At 35.6% G+C, this 15,275-nt stretch overlaps 1 long non-coding RNA gene across 1 annotated transcript; it reads right to left on the reverse strand.

Moving 5' to 3' along the window:
* Nucleotides 1–2,146: 2,146 nt before the first annotated feature.
* LOC127834564 (uncharacterized) lies at nt 2,147–11,437 on the reverse strand. The gene is made up of 7 exons (XR_008027999.1): nt 11,347–11,437; nt 10,226–10,284; nt 10,034–10,114; nt 9,449–9,534; nt 8,046–8,227; nt 2,917–3,028; nt 2,147–2,195 (listed from the first exon to the last, which is right to left on the reverse strand). It is a non-coding gene; the product is annotated as an uncharacterized LOC127834564 (long non-coding RNA).
* Nucleotides 11,438–15,275: the final 3,838 nt, after the last annotated feature.

The raw sequence follows: 15,275 nt of genomic DNA on the forward strand, positions 1-15,275 counted from the left end.
TAATAACGTAATGTTTTGAAAAATGATTCATATACTGCAACTATAAGACTCAAATATAACACTCAACTGACAAAGATTACAAACAACATTAATCACACGTATTTCACATATGTAAAATGTACTCAATGAAAGTTTATCACTGACCTTGGGTGGGTATGACCCTGTGGACCTTCCTGGCTCCTTTAACCACTGAGCCTTGCTGAGGGAACATTTGCTGCTGAAAAGGGCGCGTGGCCTCTTCTGGAATGGAAACACAGAGATGTCAATCAGCAGGGTTCCACAACCCTATAGCCCCTTGATTTTGTGCTTGGTCCCTAGATATTCTTAGAAAACTCCTTGTGTCTTATTTACATGACGTATTGAATGCACATACATGGGTACTGTAAGTGTATAACCTTGCAGCAGCATGGGATAATATACCAGGAAGTATTGTACCAAAACTGTTAGCAAGATGGGTTTGGTATTCAGCTACGTGCCCTGTATGTTAAAAGCATTCCTTTAAATATTAAAATTGGTTAAGATCCGAATGAGATCTTATAAAAAACTTTGGGGACTTGAGAGAATAAATGGCTAAACATGAACATCTTTGTATGAGGTAACTCACACAAAAATATTCTTCTCCATGATCAATGTATTTTAAGAATTTATCAATGAACAAAACATAACTTAACTGACCCATCTTGGCAACTTTAAACACTGGTTTGGTTGAGTCATATTTAGAGAAGATGATCGTAAAGTTTAGCATTTCAGTAAGTACTTCACATAAATATGAGCCTCACACTGTGAAAACAGGGCTTAATGCATGTGCATAAAGTGTCCATAGAGGCTTATAATGGACAACACATTAGGTTTTCATAGACTTTTTGAAGACTGCACAGGCTAATCATGTACGACACTTTACGCACATGGCTTAAGCCAGGTTTTCTTAGAGCAAAACACATATATAATAATAAAACATTTCTTTACCTTCTGTGAAGATGTCAGTCTGTGAAACGGTGGTTGTCATGATGGTTGTTGTGGGAGTTCTGGTTGTCATCTGCAATCCATGCATAAAAAACTCCAGAAAACGGTTATTATAGAAAAACAAGAGATGTGTTTGTCAGAAACACAATGCCCTCCACTGCGCCATATATTTGACCTTTGACTTTGAAGGATGACCTTGACCTTTCACCACTCAAAATGTGAAGCTTCATGAGATACACATGCATCCCAAATATCAAGTTGCTATCTTCAATATTGCAAAAGTTATGGGAAATGTTAATGTTTTAGGACGGAAATACAGACTGACAGACGGACAGTTCAACTGCTATATGCCACCCTACCAGGGGCATGAAAACTTCAACTGTTTTTGTTTGCAAAGTATTCAATATAATCAAAGGGAAAAAAAAGTCAAGAGTAGTGGTTCTTATGCACTTCTCTATTAATCTAATTTTTCTTTTGGGATTATTGTAGTTTCAAAAGTTGACATCTGTTATTGTCTTTGAGTAATGTTCTGGTAGCCTACCAACAAAGCGACAACTTAATGCTTGCAGAAAAGTTGTTAACATCAAATGGAACTTAAATAGCTTAAATTGTTTAAGATATTTAGCTAAAATAATTTGTTTTTAGAAATCAAGAACTGCATTTTGCAACAATATTCTTCTGTTTTGAAGACCATTTGAAGATCAAGACTAGATCTTGTATTGTCCACAAACTGAACTGATAAGCAGAATTTGCCTTACATTTTTCAGCTCTTCTCTGCAAGGTTTACCACCACCTTCTTGCAGTTGTTGAACATCTATAGAAAAAAGTAACATAATTTCCATTTATTTGTTCTTTCTGACAACCACTGTCATCAATAGGTGAAAGTTGACCAATTCTTACAATTTACAATTCAAATCTCTATCCACAATTCTCTTATTTTCTGTATTTAAAAAAATATATATTGAATGTTGAACAAGAAAAAATTGTCTTTAAGAGAATACAAAAGGAAAAGACCCTAAAAGACTTTTAAGGAGTGAAGGTCTAATGACCCAAACAATACAAATGTGAACTATCTAAACCTTTCATTAAAAAAATAAAGACAACATGTTTTATCTTTTGGAATGTTCAAATTTTCAATTACAGATCTCAATGGAATACTAACAAGAATTATGGTATACCTGATGCATTCTCCTGAAATCTGCAACGGGTTCAATCCTGGAACCAGACAGCCTCTACAATGGACACATGTTTTTTTTAAATGACATTTGAACACAAAAGTAAGACAACACATACCAAAATAATGTGCTTTTTATGTAACCTTTGTTGACCAATTTTAGTGTTTGAAACCTGTTTGATTTAGTTGGGCAAGTAAAGCTATTCTTTAGTTGAGTAATTATATAATAAAATAATTGTTCCCTTTCGTTATTTATTTTTTACGAAATCAAATGTTTAGATATGCACATTGTGGTTTGTTCACATCTCAAACTTGTTATGAAACACTCATCATTTTTAAAATCTTATTACTATCCTTCATTCAGCTTCTTTTTTTAAAACAAACAAAAGATGCGTTTGTCAGAAACACAATGACCCCTATTGCGCCACTTTGAAATAACATTTCAATATATCATTTGACAGGTTTGAAATCATCTCCCTTTTAAAGCTTATTACTTCCCTTTGATTGTATTTCTTTACTTTTGACCTTTAAATTGACCTTGACCTTGAATTTTCACCACTCATAAGGTGCAGCTTCATGAGATACGCATGCATGCCAAATATCAAGTTGATATCTTCAATATTGCAAAAGTTATGGCCAATAAAGTTTTCGGAAGGACAGACTGACAGACTGACGGACTGACGGACAGTTCAACTGCTATATGCCACCCTACCGGGGGCATAAAAACAACCTAAGCTTAAAAAATAAACAACCTAAGCTTAAAAAAATTCTCCTAAAACCTTCGCGGCTGAAAGCAGTCGATGACTGTGCAATCTGATTTCTCTTTTCCTCCACATCATTCCTTGTCCAAGAAAATTGCAGGGACTTCCCTGCCAAGTAGTTCTCCACAAACTGAAGGAAATTCATTTTCACAATTTAGCATTACTCCAGCTTTCTTTATAACATAACTATAAACAAAAAGACCAACAAATTTCAATATACATGGTCCATTTGAATGGTCCATGTAAAATCAAACTTTAAGCATTTGTAAAAATCTTTCCTGTGTATACCTACATTATCATGTATATTGCATACTCATATTTATATAAGTGAGGTTTTTAGATGCTGTGGTTCCATTTTCCCAAAATTTTCACTGTCACAGGTACTCGGTGTTTGCAAAAATGTTGAGTCCATGCTAAATATGGTGGCTATGATTTGCAGTAATTAGATTTTTTTAAACTGTTATGAACTACTCTTAAATTTTTAAAAGTAATATCTACATTTTAACTGGTACCTATTTACGTAAATATGAGGTGTTTACGGTGTAAATGCTCACCACAAGTACTTTGATGGTGCTCATTAGTATTTGTTTCAACACACCCTACCTGAATTACATAGACACCAAATTAAGTGCAAACAAACTGCTTTGTGTGAGGAACACTCTCTATGGTCCATGACTGGGGATGTGAGATTTCCAATCCTGGCCTGAACCTCTCATTCAGAGATGCAAAGCAAACGGATAACACTCTTACATTTACACGATTTTTTTATACCTGCAACAATATTCTAATTTTTATGAAAATAAGTCTTGCTACTGGTATAAACTTCTTTTATTTTTCCACAGCTCAGTGATCAGAGAGCCTGCATAATACTGCCCTAAGTCCAGGTTGTAGCATACACTGTTAGCCATGTTGCAGAAGTAAGTTGCCTAGCAGATGAAGTGACCGTAATATAAATCCGGAACTCAGGGAATCAGTTCCCATGGAATGCATATAACAAAATAACATTGATTTAATGATGTTGTTATAAAAAGGATCATAGGTATGGATTATTTCGACAGCAAAAGAATAAGATATATAACAGTAGTTGTGATATAACAGATATCTAAATAACATTCAACATTCTGAAATAAAAGAAAGCAAACAAATAATTACAATTACCTTTAGTTTCAACTTTGTATTTTATATTGTAATGTTTTCTGTCTGTCTGTCTGTCTGTCTGTCTGTCTGTCTGTCTGTCTGTCTGTCTGTCTGTCTGTCTGTCTGTCTGTCTGTCTGTCTGTCTGTCTGTCTGTCTGTCTGTCTGTCTGTCTGTCTGTCTGTCTGTCTGTCTGTCTGTCTGTCTGTCTGTCTGTCTGTCTGTCTGTCTGTCTGTCTGTCTGTCTGTCTGTCTGTCTGTCTGTCTGTCTGTCTGTCTGTCTGTCTGTATGTCTGTCTGTCTGTCTGTCTGTCATATACACATCAGGTCAAAATGAGGTAAGGGATGTGTTTATAGTGTTCAAAGACAACATTAAAGAGAGGATCAAAGCTCTGTAGGATTGTGCTATTGACGTTATAGGAAACATGTCATTTTGTAATAGCCTTACACAGTAGGAGACGTACCAACAGACAGGCCAATTTCTATATGCCTCGAACATCAGTAGATGCCGCGGCTCAAAAACAGAGAATGAAGCTAAACTGTGTTGTTCTAACTGAACAGTAAAATTTACATACTAAATGCATAAAAACAGATTTGTGGTTTCTTCCTTCACCTGATGATTCTCTAACACATCAAGCCACTCCTCGAATGTCCGAAATATGTTCTGGTCCTTATAATGGCAGACAAAAAGAAGACCGATAATTTTAAGGAAATTTGTCTTGTTTACATACATACATTATTTTCTCCAACTAAATTTTTTAAGTATCCATATGTTGTTATACAAGTGTATAAGACATGGCCATTGAAGTCTTTCATTGGTTTGTAACAAAACAAATAAGTGTAAAAAAAAAATAACTCTTGATACAAGCAAATGATGAACGGTAGTAATGAGGCACACAAACTTGGCAGACAATATGTATTTGACCATAAAGACTAGAGATGACTTTGAAAAAAAGATATGCAGAAAATGAAGTAACACCAGTTCGTACACAGTACTCAACTTACATCATAGAGATTATAACTCAGAACTTTGATACAATCTCCCCATCTGCAGCACTTTTCTTGAGCCACATGAGAGATGATATGTTCATCTAGCTGTCTTATGGAGTGGAAGTCTTCCTTGCAGGATGTCCATTTGCATGAATACTCTTATAACAAGCAAATTTGTTGAATTGATATCCCCCGCCAAATAAATTTTATTTAAGGCCCGGTCACACCGAGGTAACGGACAAGAAACGGACACAAAATCATTTTATCCGTTTGTGCCTGTTTAATGTCCGTTTCATATTCGGTGAATCCACTCCTTGTTCGATGATGTCCGGTTACATCCGTTCCGTCCGTTGGGAAGTTTGAGCATGTTCAAGATTTTCTACCGGATAGAATGGACAGAGACTTCCGTTTGATGTGAGGTCTTCATACCTTAGTTTACGATTTGTTCAGAACTCGTGCATTACACCTCCTGGTCCACCATCAGACAACTACCAGACTAATAACAGACTTGCAACGGATAAACCGCAACGTTCTGGAAACCTAATGCATGTTCAACAGATAATAACAGACAGCTTACGTATACAAAAGTGCGAGAAGTGTGGCGGAACAAAAGTATGGACATAAATGTAACCATAATAAGTCTGTGGGTAGAAGTATCATTTCATTTTGGTACGCCTTGTGAGAAGGACATGTACAATGGAGTGTCGAGCTTGCATTAAATTATAGTGTCAAGCCACCCTCGTGCAAGCCCAGATTGGCCTTTTGGATGCTAATCTGGCTATGCATCGTTTTGCTCAAACGAGAGCAAGGACACGGAAGCAGCACAGATGGAGGGTCAGGGCTTGGCTAGGCCCAGAGGTGTCAGTTCAGTCTGTATGACCAACTTATGGTCGAACTACGACGAGAGGACCAATGCGCATTCATCAACTTCTTGAGAATGCCACCTGAGATGTTTGATGAGATTCTCGCACGAGTGGGCCCAAGGATAACGAAACAGCGCAACAAATACAGACTTCCAATTGAACCAGGGATGAAGCTAGCAATGGCGCTGCGGCATCTTGTGTCTGGTTCGTACGTACGTACGTATGTATGTACGTATGTATGTACATCTGTATGTATGTATGTTTGAATATACATTTTTATGTGTATGTATATTATATGATCAAAAATTATGAAGAAACTTGTGTGTTTTATCCACTTTCAGTCGATTGGCCGTTTTTTGTACGTTGGTGTTCAGTACTTTCCGTTTCTTTCACGTTGGGAGAATGTTTTGTCCGGTACTAATGAGTTACACTGCCGTTTTATCCAGTAGAAGTCCCTTACTCGCGCGGTAATATCCGTTAGCCGACCGTTAATTATCCGCTTCAAATCCGTTAAACGTGCGTTTTTTCCCGTTACATCACCGATACTTGTGCCGTCATTGTGTGTTTCCTACACTTCACACACCAATTGCAAGAGTCTTAAGCGGCAGAGCATGTAAATTTTATCATCGGATAACCAAAATCTGCATTTTTTGTCAGTTTTCTCGCCGTTACATATTTGTTAGTCGATCTGACCGGGCCTTTATGGATGAGTGTAGAACTAAAAGAAAAGGTATAGTAAAGAAATGACTAAATTGATTAATAATTCATCAAGTTTGTGACCTTTGACCTCAATATGTGACCTTGACCTTAGCCCCTAGGATAATGGGTGTAGAATGTGAAGCACCCCCAGATGATTGAGAACAACTATTGCAAGTTTCATGGCATAGTAAAGGAATTACTAAATAATGAATAATTCATCAAATTTTTGACCTTCTACCTCAATGTGTGACCTTGACCTTAGCCCCTGGGATTATGGGGTTTTAATGTGAAGCACCCCCACATAATTGTGAACAACTATGGCAAGTTTCATGGCTCTGGCTCATGTGTTTATGGAGATAAAGCTCTAATCTTATATTAAAAAGCATTGTTTTCAATATACAAAGGGCCATAACTCCGTTATTAACAGATGGTGTACAATGCCATTTGGCGTGCATCGTCCTCTTATCCATATATATACTCATACCAAGTTTCAATGAAATCTGCCAAATCACTTCCAAGATATGGCTCCGGACACAAAAGTGCCGGACGGACGGAAAGACGGATGGATGGATGGATAATGCCAAAACCATATATCCCTCCACCTATGGCGGGGGATAACAAGCAAATTTTGTAAGTGCAGATGTGGAAGCCAAAGTAAATTAACTTACAGTGTCCACATTTTAAACTTGAGTTATTATCATTGACTAAGTTTTCAACAAATGTTATTTTTGTTTAAAAATGTTAATGGAAAGGCAAGGCAAAATAGAGACTTATTGTGAAACAAGTCAATGGAGATAAGCCTACTAATAGCTCTTGATGTGTATTGTGGAGTTCACCATGATTTGTTTTACTCTATGTTTGTTTAATTTATCTATAGATTTATATTTTCTATTAGTATTTTACGCAGATACACATCTAATCGGAGCCTCTGTTAATGTAATAAAGTATGTTACTGTTCTGTTTTTATGTTAATTACTAAACTAAAAAGAAAGAAAAAAGTAAAATTTGCTATATTGTATGAATATAGCATACACACATTTTTAATGTTGAAATCTTATATAGTTTCTGAGATATAGCCCTAAAACGTTTTTGACGGACAGACAGATGGACTGACAGACTGACCGATGGAAACGCCAAAACTATATCTCTCTGCCTTTGGAGAGGATAATAATTCAACAGAAAGTAGAAATCATCAATAAAAACTTGATGTATCTCAGTGTATTTATTATTGAGGAAGTTCAATTGTCTCTAAACTGAACAAAACAGTTATTTAAAATACTTAACATGATTTGATACAAATATTAAGAAGCACTTACAGGTCTAGGGTTTCAATCACCAACATATGATAAAATTGGTTCTCAATAACAAAGGATACAGAAAATGTAAGAAAAAATCACTTAAAGATTAAAATAAATATATATGGTTATTCAATTAATAATATATATTTGGTCATAAAGTACCGGTCCTGGGTTTTTCTCAACATCATTTGAGAGCATCAACATTCGCTGGGACAGGTTGACATATTGTTGAATACGCAGCTGCATCATGCTGTAATGAAGACCACATTGTCCACACATATGCCCCAGAATCATCAGTCCAAACATCTTCATCCACATGGTGGGTGGGAAATGTTCGAATGTTCCTACAGAACAAAACATGTTAATGATTTATCATTTCAAGTATAAAAGGCAAGCCTTATAATTCTAAGAAATCTTTAACCTCTGTATCAGGTTAATATCATCCTAGCTAGCTGTGTGGATCTTGGTAATATACCCATTAAAGCATTCCTTAATGTTATATATATAAAACATTGTTGCATTGCTCAGTTAAGTGAAAATAAGTAATATCCATATCTGGTCACACAATAAATGTATAAATAAGGCTTAATTTATACACTTCAAACTGTTTCTCTTGACAGATAACAAATGTTGACTCAAAATTTCTTTATTTCCATTAAAGATCGTGTCACTGCATTTGGTTACAAATTTGAAATATGATAAACAAATGTCCAACAAACATAAATGCCCATAAACATCCAATCAAAATATTCAGAAATAGAGGTGCTCATTATACTAACAGTAATGACTAAGTTTGGATATATATTTTTAACATACTATGTTCTGCAAAATATTCTCCTGCAAACCAGGGTTGCTAATTTAATAAGCTAAATTGTATCTAACAGGGGGTAAGACTATTCTGATAATAATCCTTGTTGTGTTTCTCAAATTTCGATGAAACACTTAATTTATCACATACTAGCTAGATTTAAGGTTGCCATAGTGTAGTGGATATGGTATCTGCCTAGCAAACACTAGGTCACTGGTTGGATCCCAACTGTGGAAGCATGCTTTAGATCTCCCCAAAAGACACCAGTCCTATTAATGATCCTACCCTGGAAACGGACTTGAGGCCGTTTCACATATTAGCTCGATTTAAGGTTTTCATGGTGATGTGGATATGGTATCTGCCTAGCAAACAGGAGGTCACTGGTTGGATGCCCACTGTGGGAGAATTCTTAAGATCTTCCCCAAAGACACCTAGTACTGATCCTACCCAGGGAACGGACTTGAGGGCATTTCATGCAATCTAGCTAAAACAAATAGGTGTAATTAAAATAGCAAGATTAACTAAAATGGACATACCAGTTATATAGGGCTAGAACTATCAAATTGAGTATTGTGTCATTAGTTGCTAGAAGATACAGAAAGCATCATATTGGAAAGTGCATATCAAGACCTCCTTTCTTTTGTTTCTTCATTTGTACTTAAAAAGCTTGTCAAGCATACGCAAGTTAGGGATTTAAAGTAATACTATAGGTGAAGCTCTTAGCTTAATTTTACCCTCTTTTCCAGTCTCTAATTACTTGATGTGGCGAATGCAGAAGTTGCTGAGCAAAGCATCTTCGTTGGAGCAAACAACCCTGCATTCTGGACACCCAATGTGTGCCTCCTTTAAATATAAAACTTTGTGAAACACAAAAATATATTTAACATTTATTTTTTTTAATTTTAAGCAGGGAAAATAAATACCAAATAAACAAGAAATTTGAGATTAGTTTAGATAAGAAAACATGTACTGTAAGCAAGTTAGTTCAAATTACAGTGAACACCATTTCAATATTTTCTTATCAATTAATCAATAATTATGAATTTAAAAACAACAACCTGACAGTATCCTCACATCAATGTGACTGAACCGTCAGTCAAAAAATGTTTGTGAACTGACAGGGAGATATCTGTTATGAAAGAAGGTCCAAACTATTCTTGCCATTTCTTATATTATACTGCAAGTGTCAGTGCTTAGTGCTCTGGGTATTTTATATTTTTATCGACCCACTAAATTAAAAGTATTTTATTCAGAAAATAAGAAAATAATTAACAGACCATGGATGCTATCTATCCTAAGAAGCATAATTATGCAAGGTACACTGATAAGTTAAATTTCTTACCTTTTACAGCTTCATCAACAAAGGACAACATGCAAGTGGGTTCTTTTGTCTGCAGGATCGTGCAACTTCTTTCCTCTTCTTCTGCCAAAATATTAGTTTAACATACTTGGTAACCAACATTATTTATAATGATGACAGTAAATATATTTTTTAATTACAGACAATGATTATATCTCAATCATGCTTTCTCACCAGGTATGTTCCACAGATATTTGAAGCCTTCACTTCCACTGCAACTGTCCGGGCAAGTTCTAAAAATATACAATCCTTCGTACTTCTGTAGGACATCTGAATTATGGAAGATATACACACATATATATTGCCAAGTTGTATGATTTTGCTACAACAGTGATTTATTCCTCTATCATTATCACAAAAGAATCACAAACCCAACCAACAGCAGAGTTGTCTTCCTATGCTAACACCTAAATCTCTGTAAGGGGCTGAATTTCATGAATCTTGTAAAACAAGAACAAATGTACTTCAAGTATTCAGTTAATTATATGGACTGGCAAACTATGAATAATTAAAGAACTTAAAATAAGTATTGATTTTATCAATATTAAAAAGGTGTCATCATTTTGCTGGAACATTTTGCTGAATAGATTTAATTATTTTAAAAGAAAAATCACCTTAATCCGTTCGTATTTTTTACCACTTATAGATAAATTTGCAAACACAATAAGAATATGAAACCCATTTTAGATTTTTTTTTGGAAAAAATAATCAATTAACATCACACATAAAAAGGTTTATTAGACTTTAAAACTCATCGAAAAACAACACTTAACAATGAACTCAACAACATCAACAACTATTAACAGGCGTAACAAGATGGCCATGCACACTTTAGCATTGGATAACTATGTTTTTGCTTAAAACAATTTCATCAGAAAATATATGGCCTTGCTCTCACAACTACAAGTAACATGTCACTTCCTTAACCCCGAAACTTGACCTTTCATGAACAGTCTTAGATTTCTGGAACTTAAATTCAACATGAACAATTATATACATGCTTCTGCGGAAAGCTTTAACTACTGCAAATAAAGAACACATTTATGATGTGGCCCTCCGTCCACAACCAAGATTGAATGAAGCTGGCATTAAATAATTGTTGATTTATTGCCGGATCCAAAAGTTTTTAGAATGACATACAGGGCAAATGGAGAGTTTAACATATAGTCTCCTTCGGTGGTAGGGGACATATAAATAATTCCATATCACATTCAAAAGAAGGGTTGAATAAAAGAAGGTTTAAATGAAAACTGTCATATTGAAAAGTTAAAAATTAGTCTCAGTAAACTGCATACCTCCTTCCGGCCTAAAATTGGTGTTCGTTGATGTTTTCGTTCCTCGCAGACAACCACCACCTGCAAAAGACACATTCTTTATACAAGAGAACCGCATAACAGGTGCCACGCTCGGCTGCGAGAGCTTGTCAGATTTTTTTGATTTTTTTAGAGGTCACAGTGACATTGACCTTTGACCTAGTGACCCAAAATGGGTGTGGCTTGTAGAACTCATCAAGGTGCATCTACTGTAACATATGAAGTTTCAAAGTTGTAGGTGGAAGTACTTTGATCTTAGAGCCAATGTAAAGGTTTTAGCACGACGCCGGCGGACGGCAAGCAGGCTATGACAATACCTCGGGTTTTCTCCGAAAACAGCCTTGCTAAAAATGACAGAATAAAAAATTTAAAAAAAGGACAACAGTTTAAGTAAAACCTATAATATATTGTTAACTGCTTCTTTTCTTTTTTTTAACTTCACATTGTTTATGTTTTGTTCATTCTGTAAAAAAGCCGTGAAAACGACTTACAATGACAATGGTATAATTGCTAATACCTTCTTCATTATCTTGGGATGTAGTGAAGTCTTTTGAAATGGCTTGATGACAGAAGTCGCAGCAGCAGCCTGAAATTATGTGTTTAAATACACACAAAATGACAACCAGACATTGATTCCCCCCACACAATTTGTTTGGACATGGCCAGATCCAATAGTCAGTTAAAGAGGACATGCATCTATGCAAAAGCAATATTATATTTTCTCAATACTTGTAAAAACAGGACAAAGCGCCATAATTATGACAAAATCAGTAACAGCTAAAACTTCTTTCTTTATAATCTCACCTTAAACGCCATTCAGCTGTGGAAATATCAGCCAAGTCCTTCCACTGTTAAAGATTGCCAATTAATACCTACCATATAGTGGTGGGTTGGGAGGGGCGGGGGTGGTGGATAAAGAAATATGGAGAGCTAGTGATACAACTTTTAAGCTGAAAGAATATGTGCTCTAAAATACTAAATGACTTAGATGATCAACAAAATGTATTAAACATTTAAATGAGTTAAGAGGACAGACATTTGATTAAAAAGGAATTAAATCATTAAGCAACAATGCTTTCAATACATGACCATAATGCTGCCAATACATGGTACGTGACAAAAGTGGCCTAAACACGTTCAAACAAGTTTTGTCTCCATAGGAATGCCCCCGAAAAACGCGTTGATAGTTATGTAAGACAGCTAAATAACAGAACAAATTTTCGAAACCTTAATGAGACTGTAAGTTGAAGGTCAAGGTCAAAGGTGTAAAAATGTGTGTGGGTTTGGAAAGGCCTTGTCCATATACACATGCATACCAAATATGAAGGTTACATCTGAAGCGACATAGAAGTTAAAAGCATTTTTTGAAACCTAAACGCAGATTTTGAAACCTAAACGCAGACCTTTAGTTCACGGTAAAGGTCAAAGGGGTCAAAATTTGTGTGCGTATGGAAAGGCTTTGTCCATATACACATGCATACCAAATATGAAGGTTGCATCTGAAGCGACATAGAAGTTATGAGCATTTTTCAAAACCTAAACACAGATTTCAAAACCAAACCGCTGACCCTAAATTCAAGGTCAAGGAGTCAAAATTTGTGTGCGTATGGAAAAGCCTTGTTCATATACACATGCATACCAAATATGAAGGTTACATCTGAAACGACATAGAAGTTATGAGCATTTTTCGAAACCTAAACATAAATTTCGAAACCTAAACGCAGACCTTAAGTTCAAGGTCAAGGTCAAAGGGGTCAACATTTTTGTGCATATGGAAAGGCCTTGTCCATATACACATTCATACTAAATATGAAGGTTACATCTGAAGCCACATAGAAGTTATGAGCATTTTTTCAAAAAAGTGTGACGGACAGACAAACAGACAGACAGACAGACGGACAGTTCAATCACTATATGCCCACCTTCGGGGGCATAAAAACAACATTTTTATCATAACTTGTTTTCATACAAACAAGTATACCATTCGAACAACATCTGCGTATGATTTCGTATTTGCATCTGACACCATGGCTGGAGTGGAAACTGGAGGCCAGACACAATCAAGAACAACAGGCTCAGCTTCAATCTGTTGGACATCAGGCACTGGCTGCATGTCATCGAGGACTGTCTCTAAACAGCCACGAGCACCACTGGCATTTAGATGAAGGTCATCCCGGGTGAACATGTTCCTTGTCTAATTGAATATACATGCAAGCATTTGATTTATTTTCATGTTTAGAAAAATACCAAAAAATGTAAATTGAAATTAACAAACATAATGAGTTTTTTTTGCTATAGAAAGTGTTCCAGATAAGTATTCATGCAATTCAAATAACTGCATAAAAATTATTGAAAACACTCCTATTAAAACAAAACTGTACTTTTCTCTGGTAGAATATAAATGATATGTTCACATTAAAATCATTTTTAGAAGGAGTTATTGAATACAATAGTCCCTGTCTCTGCTATCTTTTATTATTCAAGAATTCTGAATTTCTGACACATGTCATATCTCGTTATTAACTGTGAAACACATTCTGTATATTTCTTTGTTGTGTATTTATTTAAAGAGGAAACCATTTTGTCACAACAGCAAATCATTACATCTTAAAGTTGAAAATATAATTGATCATTAAATAAAAGTTTTGGGAAAGATTTACAAACAGATTTTTTTAAATGATCTGAAAAACATAGAAACATGTTCAAGAAGTCAGTTACCTTCTGGTACACCAGAAACTTAACAAACAAAACCTTAGGACAGTAGTCCTGTAGAAGTGAGTTGGCTCCTTTAATCCTTTTCTGTATGGCAGGCAGACGTCCTTCTGGTATCCAAAAACCTTTTCTATAATCTTCACACCGAAGAAGCACTTCTAAAAAGACAGCTCGGTGTCTGGACTGACCTGATGGACCAAATTGCACAGGTCAGTTACATCTCTGGAAATATTTCAATAGATACAATCATTCTCATTAATAATAATATGTAACAAGAGCACCGCATAACGTGTGCCATGCTCGGCTACGGGTGCAGTTTTGAATAAATGAAAGCTTGTCAGATTTATTTATTATTTATTTTAGAGGTCACAGTGACCTTGATCTTTGACCTAGTGACCCCAAAATGATTGTGACATGTAGAGCTCATCAAGGTGCATCTACATATGAGGTTTCAAAGTTGTAGGTGGAAGCCATACATACCATACGTCACGGATTGTCCGTGATTGTCCCGGAAATGAAGAACGTGTCCCGCAGTCCCGGAAATCTGTCAAATGTCCCGGATTTTACAAAATCCTTATATACATGTACCTTATCTTGGGCTTAACTGCACCTCGAATCACTGTGTTCCCACTAATCCGCAGAGTCTCCATGGAAATGCCTACCCGAAGAGGTGACTACGCTTAGTGTCAAAATCGATCAATTAACAGGGGTCCTGTTATCATATCGATTTTCTCACGTTCGCAGTCAAACCGAAAAGGCGGCATTGTTTCATGTGGTTGACAAATAATTATATGATTTGCATTCCCCGGTTCAAAACATGTACTCCATTTGTTTGTCTTTTGAATGTTTACTGTATGCGATTGACATTTATTTGTCGCTTGCCATGGAAATATACCTCTAGGAGATGACAATATGTGTAAACCGATGATGCAGTATTCACAACAATAGCCTTTCATACAACATTAACATAATCTCGTTATTTGCAGATTGTATTAAATCTTGCATTTCTAATGTTGTAAATACACGTGAATATTTCATGAAAATATAACAGGGAATCACATACAACTTTGATGAGCTTTAACCTTGTATTTATATGGTCATTTCAGAATTGTACATAATGTATGCTAATTACATTCATCAGATTCAATGTGGTTTAGTATCACCAGATAAATAATTTGATTTCTTTGTATAATGTACTC

The sequence above is a fragment of the Dreissena polymorpha genome, chromosome 6 (genome assembly GCF_020536995.1).
Source record: "Dreissena polymorpha isolate Duluth1 chromosome 6, UMN_Dpol_1.0, whole genome shotgun sequence".
Classification (NCBI taxonomy): Eukaryota; Metazoa; Mollusca; class Bivalvia; order Myida; family Dreissenidae; genus Dreissena; species Dreissena polymorpha.